This window comes from Bombina bombina, chromosome 3 (assembly GCF_027579735.1).
Source record: "Bombina bombina isolate aBomBom1 chromosome 3, aBomBom1.pri, whole genome shotgun sequence".
In the NCBI taxonomy this organism is placed as follows: Eukaryota; Metazoa; Chordata; class Amphibia; order Anura; family Bombinatoridae; genus Bombina; species Bombina bombina.
The window spans coordinates 241,252,048-241,265,143 of record NC_069501.1 but is presented as its reverse complement, the minus strand read 5'-3'; positions in this window follow the sequence as shown (position 1 = coordinate 241,265,143).

Sequence of the window (13,096 nt, the reverse complement as noted above, 5' to 3'; positions counted from 1 at the left end):
AATGTGCATACAATCTTGTGATATGCTCCCTTATTCTATCATTCAATTTCCTGCTCGTTTGCCCCAAATATTGTAAATTACATGAACATTGTAGTAGGTATATGATGTTACTATCTGTATATCTTATGATGTCATTTATTCTCACTAGATTTGTGGTTGTAGATCTCGTTGTTTTAGTCTTACTACTAAATTTGCAAGTTTTGCAATCATGGCAAGGATAGAAACCTTCTAGTTTCTCGCCTTTTATATTCTGTTGTTTATTTTTATATTTTGGTTTATATTCGCTAGGTGCAAGGATGTGTTTCATATTTGTGGCCTTCCTAAATATTATATCGGGTTGATATTTAAGTCTCTTTCCTATTATAGGGTCACTTCTAACCAAATGCCAATGTTTTTTAATAATGCTTTGCATTTGTTTATGTTGAGTTGAGAATGTAGTCATAAATGAGATGTTGAATTGATCTCTTTCGTCTTCATTTTCAGGATGTTTAATTTTATTTTGTAATATCTATCTCTCTTACTTCCTTACTTATGTTAATTATATTTTTTGGATTGAAACCCTTTTCAACAAATAAAAGATTGTTTGTCATAGTTTGAGATTTGTGAACAATTTCTTCTTATTCTGGAAAATTGACCTTTGGGTATATTCCTTTTTCCCTTCTCGTGGTGACAGCTTTTGAAGTCTATGAAATTGTTTGCGTGTACCTTTTAAAAAACGTGGTTGTGGTTATTTTATTATTTACTATTGTAATTTCTATGTCCAAGACATTTATTCTATTTTTACTATATTTGTGAGTAAATCTCAAACCTAAGTCCAAACCGCCTTTCCAAACTATAAATACATCATCGTAGAGCACAAGATTCGCACCCCAAGGTGTTGTGGATATAAAGTTCTCTTCAAAAAATCCTACCAATAAGTTTGCATAACTGGGTGCGAATCTCGTGCCCATGGCTGTTCTTCTCTTCTGTAAATTTAAAATAATTGTTGTTTAGAATGAATCCCATGCAATCTAGGATAAATTCCCTTTGTGGCTGCGACATTTCTATATCTCTTTGTAAAAATGTATTTGTAGCTTCCAATCCTCTAGTATGCTCAATACATGTGTAAAGGGAGCTGACGTCACATGTCGCTAATATATAATTATCTTGCCAATCTAATTCTTGTATTGTGTTTAAGATTTTTTTTGTATCTTTTATATTTGAGGGTATTGTTTTGACATATTTTTGAAGAAAATGGTCCGTGTATTGTGAAAGGTTGGAGGTTAGTGAATCTATCCCGGAAATTATTGGGCGATCTGGGGGGTTTATTGCATCTTTGTGGATTTTGGGTAAAAAATAAAAGACTGGTGTTCTAGGATATTCTATTAAAAGGAATTTACTTTCATTGTTGTTTAGTATTTCCTTTTCTTGGGCTGACATTACCATAGTATCTAGATTATTTTTCATTTTATCAACTGGATTGTTTAACATTTTTTTATATGTATCTTGATCTTCCAGTAGTCTATAAGCTTCCTTTAGATATTTATCTGTGCCCATAATCACAACCCCTCCTCCTTTATCCGCCTGTTTGATTATTATGTTTTTGTTCTCTTTTAGTTCTTTGAGAACCAAATTTTCTTTTTTTGTTAAATTCCATTTATTATCTTTTTTGTCATCTAACTTATCTATATCTTCCTTAACTTTCCTTTCAAACATCTCTATGGGACTACCTTTTTCTTGCATGGGAAAAAAAAGATGATTTCTGTTTCAGGTTGGTATGCATATATATGGATTCATTCATAGGGGCCTATCTATCAAGTTCCGAACGGAGCTTGACGGCCCGTGTTTCTGGCCAGTTTTCAGACTCACCAGAAACACAAGTTATGGGGCAGCGGTCACAAAGACCGCTGCTCCATAACCCTGTCCGCCTGCTCTGAGCAGGGGGACAGGAATTGCGGAATTTAACCCGATCGAGTACGATCGGGTTGATTGACACCCCCTGCTGGTGGCCCATTGGCTCTCGTGAGCTGCTGGTGCAATGCTGAATATGGAGAGCATATTGCTATCCGCATTCAGCGATGTCTTGCGGACCTGATTCGGATCAGGTCCGCAAGACATTTGATAAATTGGCCCCTTAGTCTTATTTTCTATGGGATTTTTCATGAAATATTTTTTAAGAGCTAATTTTCTAGTGAACTAATTTACATTTATTAGTGTCTCAAATTTATTGATTTTACTTGCAGGGGCAAATGATAAACCTTTACAAAGGACAGATTTATGTTCTTGATTTAAACTTAATTTGCTTAAATTAAAAATTCCCTTTGGTTCTACTTCGATTTTTTTGTGTCTTTTCCTTCCTCTACTTCCTCTAACCTTCTTTTGCCTTTTGGAGAGTCATGTGATTGGATTGGGCCTTCCTCTAAAAAAGTGGTTCTGGAGGTGTGTGCTTTTGGTGCAATGGTTTGTGCTTTGTTCTCATCATTATCATCACTTAGTGAACTAAATCTATTGTGAGTGTCTATGGCCCATTCCCTCGAATGATTTCCATATTTATTATGTTTATTCGAATTATATTCTTTGTGTTGATTCTCATTTCTAACGGCTAGATTTAGAGTTTGGTGGCCAAAGGGGTGCGTTAGCTACGCGTGCTTTTTTTCTCCCGCACCTTTTAAATACCGCTGGTATTTAGAGTTCACAGAATGGCTGGGTTTTCAGTGCGTTAGGCTCCAAAAAGGGAGCGTAGAGCATAATTTAACGCCAATGCAACTCTAGATACCAGCGGTGCTTACGGACGCGGCCAGCTTCAAAAACGTGCTCGTGCACGATATCCCCATAGAAAACAATGGGGCAGTTTGAGCTGAAAAAAAGCCTAACACCTGCAAAAAAGCAGCGTTCAGCTCTTAACGCAGCCCCATTGTTTTCTATGGGGAAACACTTCCTACGTCTGCACCTAACACCCTAACATGAACCCCGAGTCTAAACACCCCTAACCTTACACTTATTAACCCCTAATCTGCCGCCCCCGCTATCGCTGACACCTGCATATTTTTTTTAACCCCTAATCTGCCGCTCCGTATACCGCCGCTACCTACATTATCCCTATGTACCCCTAATCTGCTGCCCCTAACACCGCCGACCCCTATATTATATTTATTAACCCCTAATCTGCCCCCCACAACGTCGCCGCCAGCTACCTACAATAATTAACCCCTAATCTGCCGATCGGAGCTCACCGCTACTATAATAAATGTATTAACCCCTAAAGCTAAGTCTAACCCTAACACTAACACCCCCCTAAGTTAAATATAATTTTTATCTAACGAAATAAATTAACTCTTATTAAATAAATTAATCCTATTTAAATCTAAATACTTACCTGTAAAATAAACCCTAATATAGCTACAATATAAATTATAATTATATTGTAGCTATTTTAGGATTAATATTTATTTTACAGGCAACTTTGTATTTATTTTAACCAGGTACAATAGCTATTAAATAGTTAAGAACTATTTAATAGCTACCTAGTTAAAATAATTACAAAATTACCTGTAAAATAAATCCTAACCTAAGTTACAATTAAACCTAACACTACACTATCAATAAATAAATGAAATAAACTACCTACAATTATCTACAATTAAACCTAACACTACACTAACACTAAAGTACAAAAAATAAAAAAAGAACTAAGTTACAAAAAATAAAAAAATATTTACAAACATTAGACAAAAATTACAACAATTTTAAACTAATTACACCTACTCTAAGCCCCCTAAGAAAATAACAAAGACCCCCAAAATAAAAAAATGCCCTACCCTATTCTAAATTACAAAAGTTCAAAGCTCTTTTACCTTACCAGCCCTTAAAAGGGCCCTTTGCGGGGCATGCCCCAAAGAATTCAGCTCTTTTGCCTGTAAAAAAAACCATACAATACCCCCCACAACATTACAACCCACCACCCACATACCCCTAATCTAACCCAAACCCCCCTTAAATAAACCTAACACTAAGCTCCTGAAGATCTTCCTACCTTGTCTTCACCATGCCAGGTATCACCGATCGTTCCAGGCTCCGAAATCTTCATCCAAGCCCAAGCGGGGGCTAGACATCCATCATCCGGCTGAAGTCTTCTATCAAGCGACGGCTGAAGAAGTCCAGAAGAGTCTCCAAAGTCTTCATCCTATCCGGGAAGAAGAGGCGATCCGGACCGGCAACCATCTTGATCCAAGCGGCATCTTCTATCTTCATCCGATGACGACCGCTCCATCTTGAAGACCTCCACCGCGGACCCATCTTCTTCTTCCGACGACTTCCCGACGAATGACGGTTCCTTTAAGGGACGTCATCCAAGATGGCGTCCCTCGAATTCCGATTGGCTGATAGGATTCTATCAGCCAATCGGAATTAAGGTAGGAAAATTCTGATTGGCTGATGGAATCAGCCAATCAGAATCAAGTTCAATCAGATTGGCTGATTCGATCAGCCAATCAAATTGAGCTCGCATTCTATTGGCTGTTCCGATCAGCCAATAGAATGCAAGCTCAATCTGATTGGCTGATCGGATCAGCCAATCGGATTGAACTTGATTCTGATTGGCTGATTCCATCAGCCAATCAGAATTTTCCTACCTTAATTCCGATTGGCTGACAGAATCCTATCAGCCAATCGGAATTCGAGGGACGCCATCTTGGATGACGTCCCTTAAAGGAACCGTCATTCGTCGGGAAGTCGTCAGAAGAAGAAGATGGGTCCGCGGTGGAGGTCTTCAAGATGGAGCCGGTCGTCATCGGATGAAGATAGAAGATGCCGCTTGGATCAAGATGGTTGCCGGTCCGGATCGCCTCTTCTTCCCGGATAGGATGAAGACTTTGGAGCCTCTTCTGGACCTCTTCAGCCGCCGGATTATGGATCGCCAGCCCCCGCTTGGGCTTGGATGAAGATTTCGGAGCCAGGACGGATCGGTGTGATACCCGGCGAGGTGAAGATAAGGTAGGAAGATCTTCAGGGGCTTAGTGTTAGGTTTATTTAAGGGGGGTTTGGGTTAGATTAGGGGTATGTGGGTGGTGGGTTTTAATGTTGGTGGGGGGGTATTGTATGTGTTTTTTTTACAGGCAAAAGAGCTGAATTCTTTGGGGCATGCCCCACAAAAGGTCCTTTTAAGGGCTGGTAAGGTAAAAGAGCTTTGAACTTTTTTAATTTAGAATAGGGTAGGGCATTTTTTTATTTTGGGGGGCTTTTTTATTTTATTAGGGGGCTTAGAGTAGATGTAATTAGTTTAAAATTGTTGTAATATTTTTCTTATGTTTGTAAATATTTTTTTATTTTTTGTAACTTAGTTCTTTTTTATTTTTTGTACTTTAGTTAGTTTATTTAAATGTATTTATTTGTAGGTATTGTATTTAATTAATTTATTGATAGTGTAGTGTTAGGTTTAATTGTAGGTAATTGGAGGTATTTTATTTAATTAATTTATTGATAGTGTAGTGTTAGGTTTAATTGTAACTTAGGTTAGGATTTATTTTACAGGTAATTTTGTAATTATTTTAACTAGGTAACTATTAAATAGTTATTAACTATTTAATAGCTATTGTACCTGGTTAAAATAATTACAAAGTTACCTGTAAAATAAATATAAATCCTAAAATAGCTACAATATAATTATAATTTATATTGTAGCTATATTAGGGTTTATTTTACAGGTAAGTATTTAGCTTTAAATAGGAATAATTTATTTAATAATAGTTAATTTATTTCGTTAGATTTAAATTATATTTAACTTAGGGGGGTGTTAGGGTTAGGGTTAGACTTAGCTTTAGGGGTTAAACAATTTATTAGAATAGCGGTGAGCTCGGGTCGGCAGATTAGGGTTAATACTATTTATTATAGGGTTATTGAGGCGGGAGTGAGGCGAATTAGGGGTTAATAATTTTATTATAATAGCGGTGCTGTCCGGTCGGCAGATTAGGGGTTAATAAGTGTAGGCAGGTGGAGGCGACATTGAGGGGGGCAGATTAGGGGTTAATAAATATAATATAGGGGTCGGCGGGGTTAGGGGCAGCAGATTAGGGGTACATAAGTATAATGTACCTTGCGGCGGCGTGCGGACGGCAGATTAGGGGTTAAAAAATTTTAATAGAGTGGCGGCGATGTGGGGGGCCTCAGTTTAGGGGTACATAGGTAGTTTATGGGTGTTAGTGTACTTTAGAGCACAGTAGTTAAGAGCTTTATAAACCGGCGTTAGCCCAGAAAGCTCTTAACTACAGTTTTTTTTCTGCGGCTGGAGTTTTGTCATTAGAATTCTAACACTCACTTCAGCCACGACTCTAAATACCGGCGTTAGAAAGATCCCATTGAAAAGATAGGATACGCAATTGACGTAAGCGGATCTGCAGTATGGAAAAGTCGCGGCTGGAAAGTGAGCGTTAGACCCTTTAATGACTGGCTCCAAATACCAGAGGGCGGTAAAAACCAGCGTTAGGAGCCTCTAACGCTGGTTTTGACGGCTACCGCCCAACTCTAAATCTAGGCCCAAGTGAATTTGTTTTTTTAATAGTGTTCTCATGGTGTATTCCAATTTGTTGATTCTTTATATGGATTTCTCCAACCTCTCTGTGTATTTTGTTGGTCATATCTATAATATGATTTATTTTGTGCATTTCTATTGGGATAAGTGTAAAACTCTCTAATATTTCTTTGTTCTACCTGATGATGGCATATTTCACAATGTTGTGGTTGTTCATAATCAAAGTCTTTACTCCTATAATTATGCCTATATTCTTGTCTTTGGTAGTGGTATCTATCTGTATTCTCACTGCTCCTATTGTACCAGTTTCTCATATTCCTAACCAGACTATCTCTATTTCTATTATTTCAATTTCCTCCATTCATGTTACTGCCAGGGTTCCAGTTGCTACCCTCATTTCTATTTGTATACCCATTGTCTTTATCATTCCCACGTTCTCCAGATCTATGATTGTCATAGTGTCTCAAATCTTCTTCTTCTCTATGTGTATAATTCTGTCTACTGTTATTGCCTCCATAAATGTTGTTGTCTTTCGTTTTGCTGTGTATTTTATTCTTATGTTTAGTCTGTTGTGTCCTGCTGGATATAATATTAATTATTTCTGATTCCAGCTTAAACTTCTTGCTAAATAAGTGTTTATTTTCTCCTTTACTTATGTCTGTACCTTCCTCAATGTCTGTTTGTTTCATATAATCATCTAAATCCCCATTAAATGTTCTCCATTTTATCTCTAATACTTCTTTATTTAAAGGGACAGTCTAGGGCAAAATAAACTTTCATGATTCAGATACAGCATGTAATTTTAAACAATTTTGCAATTTACGTTTATCACCAATTTTGCTTTGTTCTCTTGGTATTCTTAGTTGAAAGCTTAACCTAGGAGGTTCATATGCTAATTTCTTAGACCTTGAAGCCCACCTCTTTCAGATTGCATTTTAACAGTTTTTCACCACTAGAGGGTGTTAGTTCACATATTTCATATAGATAACACTGTGCTCGTGCACGTGAAGTAATCTGGGAGCAGGCACTGATTGGCTAGACTGCAAGTCTGTCAAAAGAACTGAAAAAAGGGGCAGTTTGCAGAGGCTTAGATACAAGATAATCACAGAAGTTAAAAGTATATTACTATAACTGTGTTGGTTATGCAAAACTGGGAAATGGGTAATAAAGGGATTATCTTCTTTTAAAACAATAAAAGTTCTGGTGTAGACTGTCCCTTTAAATCTTCTAGACGTTTTACAATTTCTTTTTTTCTTGTATTTTTCTTTTGTATTCTAACTCCTAATTCTTGTGTGGATGTATCCCTAGCTTTTAAAATTACCTTAATAAGTCCTATGGATGCTGTTTCTAGAATTTCAAACCATTCTTTATTTAGTTCCTCATTCAGTTCATTTAAGTCTCAACCCCCGAGGTACCATAGCTTCTTTGATATATTTATTCAAAAAGGCTATTTCTAATTATTGTTTGATTTCCTTAATCAAAATATTTTCCAAATCATTAAGAATTTCTAATTTATTGAACTATCTTTGGATCTAATACTAATAGACTCATTGGTACTTAATGTATTATGTATGTTATCTAGAATATTGTCTGGTACTGAAAATGCCCATATTCCCCTAAAGAGCTTGGTAACACATTTGCCAAATACTATGAATCCCTTTATAATATAGAACAATTCTCAGAGACTCCCAAGACTTCATTTGAGACTTGAGTTTTTAGAAGCCACAATATTTTCTATACCTAAAGAGGGTAAGGATTATTCTCTTTGGGAAAAGCTACAGACCCATCTCTTTAATAATCATAAATATATGCTAAAATCTTAGCAACCTGACTAAATTCTAAACTACCTTCCTTTATACACCCAGATCAGGTGGGTTTCATCCTAGGGAGACAGGGCTCTGACAGCACCAGATGTCTTCTAAATATCTTCGCGGAAACTTCAGACATGGGTGTCCCCCTCCTTGCCCTGTCAATGGACGCAGAAAAAACATTTGACAGGGTGAGGTGGGAATTCATGTTCGCAACTCTTAAAGCTTTTGGCATTCCGAAAATTTTGACAGGGCGGTCCTAGCACTTTATTCTCACCCCACGGCTAAAGTGAGGGGAGTGGGCTTTTGCTCTGCCCCGATCAAAATCAGCAATGAAACAAGACAGGGATGCCCTTTTTCCCCCCTACTTTTTGCCCTATCCATAGAACCCTTAGCAGTAGCCAAATCCAGGGCATCCTTCTTCATGTTACCCTTTAGAAATTGGCATTGTATGCAGACAACCTAACATTCACCTAGATTACGAGTTTTGCACTAAACATGGTGAGAAACAAACGCAACAAAAGATGCGTTATTTCACCCCCATAGTGCTGCCATTACAAGTTTCTGAAAAGCCTCCTTGTGTATGCGTTATGGTGGCGATAAGCTCCATACTGCACAAAACCCAAGGGCTGCTTTGACGTGCTCATGCACGCTTTCCCCCATAGACATCAATGAGGAGAGAGTGTTAGAAAAAAACCTGAAGTGCAGAAAGGCGATCGCCGTAACGCTAACCTATTGATGTCTATGGGGAAAAAAAAGTTACGTTTAAACCTAACACCCTAACATACACCCCAAGTCTAAACACCCTTAATCTGCAGCCCCCGACATCGCTGTCACCTAAATAAAGTTATTAGCCTCTAATCTGCCACTCCCGACATCACCAACATTAATACAAGTTATTAACCCCTATTTCTCCACTCCCCGACATCGCTGCCACTATAATAAGGTTATTAACCCCTATTCCGCCTCTCCCTGACATTGCTGCCACTAAATAAAGTTATTAACCCCTAAACCTCCGGCCTCCCAAATCTCCGCCACTAAATTAAACTATTAACCCCTAAACCTAACACCCCCCTAACTTTAAATAAAAATTACAATATAACTCTATTTAAATAAATAAAAACTTACCTGTGAAATAAAAATAAACCTACCATTAAACTATAAATTAACATAACTAATATAATAAAAAAAAAATACTACCAATTAAAATATCTAAATTACAAATTTAAAAAAACCTAACACTACGAAAAAAAATAAAAAAAATCTAAATTACAACTAAAAAAAAACAAATCCTATGAAAAATGTAAAAAATCTAAGTTTACCAAAAATAATAAACACTAAAATCATGAAAAATAAAAAACAATAAAATTGCAAAACAAAATAAACAAAATTATCAAAAATAAAAACAATTACACCTAATCTAATAGCCCTATAAAAATAAAAAGCCCCCCCAAAATAAAAACACCCCTAGCCTACAATAAATTACAAATAGCCCTTAAAAGGGCCTTTTGTAGGGCATTGCCCTAAAGAAATCAGCTCTTTTACCTGTAAAAAATACAAAGTCCCCCAACAGTAAAACCCACCACCCAACCAACCTCCCAAAAAAAAGAACCTAACTCTAAAAAAACCTAAGCTACCTATTGCCCCTAAAGGGGCATTTGTATGGGCATTTGGCTCTTTTGCATTGCCCTTAAAAGAGCATTTAGCTCTTTTTCAAGTGCTTATCCCTCATCTAAAAAACAAAAAACACCCCAAAAAAAACAAAAAACTTAACACTAACCCCAGAAGATCTACTCACGGTTTCTGAAGTCCGGACATCCAGGCGGTGAGAAATCTTCATCCAGGCGGCAAGGTCTTCATTCATCCCAGGGGCATCTTCTATCTTCAAATCAGCCAATAGGATTTGTTTTGAACAACCAATAGGATTTCAGTAGCTCTCATCCTATTGGCTGATTTGAATTTGAAGAATTAAATCAGCCAATAGGAATGCAAGGGACGCCATTTTGAAACGGCTACCTTGCATTTAACTTCAGTGTACAGCGGGGACCATATGAAGAGGATGCTCCGCGCAGGATGGGATCAGCTTCCAGGATGGTTTCCGCTCTGCGCCACCAGGATAAAGATAGAAGACGCCCCCGGGATGGATGAAGACCTCGCTGTCTGGATGAAGACCTCTCTGTCTGGATGAAGACTTCTCGCTACCTGGATGTCTGGACTTCAGAAACCGTGAGTAGATCTTCTGGGGTTAGTGTTTTTTTTTTTTTTAGATTAGGGATAGGCACCTGAAAAAGAGCTAAATGCTCTTTTAAGGGCAATGCCCATACAAACGCCCCTTTAGGGGCAATGGGTAGCTTAGGGTTTTTTAGAGTTAGGTTTTTTATTTTGGGGGGTTGGTTGGGTGGTGGGTTTTACTGTTGGGGGGACTTTGTATTTTTTTACAGGTAAAAGTGCTGATTTCTTTATGGCAATTCCCTACAAAAGGCCTTTTTAAGGGTTATTGGTAGTTAATTGTAGGCTAGGGGGAGTTTTTATTTTTTGGGGGGGCTTTTTTATTTTTATAGGGCTTCTAGATTAGGTGTAATTGCGTTTATTTATTTTTTTGTAATCAGTGTTTTTTATTTTTTGTGATTTTAGTGTTTATTATTTTTGTTAAACTTAGATTTTTTTAATTTTTCGTAGGATTTGGATTTTTTTAGTTGTAATTTAGATTTTTTTAATTTTTTTGTAGTGTTTGTTATTTTATTAGATTAGTTATATTAGGTTAATTTATAGTTTAATGTTAGCTTTATTTTTTTTTGTTCACAGGTAAGTTTTTATTTATTTAAATATAGTTCTATCATAATTTTAATTTAAAGTTAGGGAGACCGAAGGTTTAGGGGTTAATAACTTTATTTAGTAGCGGCATTGTCAGGGAGCGGTGGAATAGGGGTTAATAACTTTATTATAGTGGTGGCGATGTGGGTGTGTAGCAGATTAGGGGTTAATAGGTTTATTTAATAGCGGTGATGTTTGGGCTGCAGATTAGGGGTTAATAAATTTAATATAGAGTTTGCGATGCGGAACGGCCTCAGTTTAGGGGTTAATAGGTAGTTTATGGGTTTAAGTGTACTTTGTAACATTTTAGATCATAGAAACCCAAAACTCTGGTATAGATTAAACTTCCCAATAGTGTTCCAAAAAATAATTAGTGATTAAAAAAACTGGACTTCCTTTCCCTTACCGTTCTCAGCCAGGGTGAATTTAATAAAAACAATACTTTTCCCCTGTGTCCTATATCTTCTACAAAACTTGCCACTATTTATACTTAATAGAGATATTGCTCTTTATTAATATTATTATTCTTTATTTATAAAGCGCCAACAGATTCCACAGTGCTGTCCATGGGTACAAAAATAAAAGTACAGTACAATATAAAAGACACCAAAGTTTAACAAACAAATACAGGGGGAATTGAGGGCTCTGTTCCTGTGGGAACTTACAATCTAGATGGGTAGGAGGGTGAGAAACAGGAGGTGGGGACTGCAAAGGTGAGAATGATGTTAGTGTGGAGTTAGATGGGGGCAGCAATTAGGCAAGTGGAATTCATTTGTTACTGATTTGGAGATAGGCTTCCATGAACAGAAAGGTCTTTAGGGAGCGTTTAAAGGAGGAAAGGTTAGGGAAGAGTCTGACAGCTCTAGGAAGTGCATTCCAGATGGTCGGTGCCGCACAAGAGAAGTCCTGTAGCCTAGCATGGGAGGAGGTGATGGTAGAAGATGCAAGGAGCAGGTCATTGTTGGATCTTAGGGGACGGGCTACGTAGGTAAGGGCTTTGTAGGTCAGGATGAGAATTTTGAATTTAATTCTACTGTGGATGGGTAGCCAGTGAAGGGACTCGTAGAGAGGTGCAGCAGATACAGAGCGTCGGGAGAGATGGATTAGCCTAGCAGAGGCATTTAGGATGGATTGAAGAGGGGAGAGGCGGGAGAGAGGGAGGCCAGTTAGTAGGTTATTACAGAAGTCAAGTCAGGAGATGACCAGGTAGTGGATTAGCTGTTTAGTAGTTTCAGCATTAAGAAACGGATGAATTTTGGAGATATTTCGTAGGTGGTTGCGACAGGAGGAAGAGAGCAATTGGATGTGGGGTATGAAGGACAGATTGGAGTCAAGTGTAACTCCTAGGCAGTGGACTTGGGGTGATGGGGAGATAGTGGTGTCATCAACAGTGATTGCAAAGTTAGGAACCGGGATAGAATTAGAGGGGGGAATTAGAAGGAGTTCAGTCATGGACATATTGATTTTTAGGTGATGAGAGGCCATCCAAGAAGAAATGCCAGATAAGCAGACACTGATGTGAGAAAGGACAGAAGGAGAGAGTGAAGGGTGGATAGGTAGATCTGAGTATCATCAGCATATAGGTGGTAGTTGAAGCCATAGCTACTGATAAGTTTACACAGTGAGGAAGTATAAATAGAGAAGAGTAGAGGACCCAGAACAGAGACTTGAGGTACTCCAACAGACAGAGGCAAAGGAGAGGAGGAGTCACCAGAAAAGGAGACAGAAAATGACCTATTAGAGAGATAAGAGTGGATCCAGGAAAGTGCAGTCTCAGAGAGCCCAAGGGAGCTGAGAGTCCATAGGAGAAGGGGATGGTCAACGGTGTCAAAGCAGACAGATCAAGTAAGATAAGTATTGAGTACTGGACGTTTTTTCTAGCAGAAAGAAGATCATTGGTAACCTTAGTGAGGGCAGTCTCCATTGAGTGTTGGGAACGGAAGCCAGAAGTGGGTTTAGCGATCAAAGA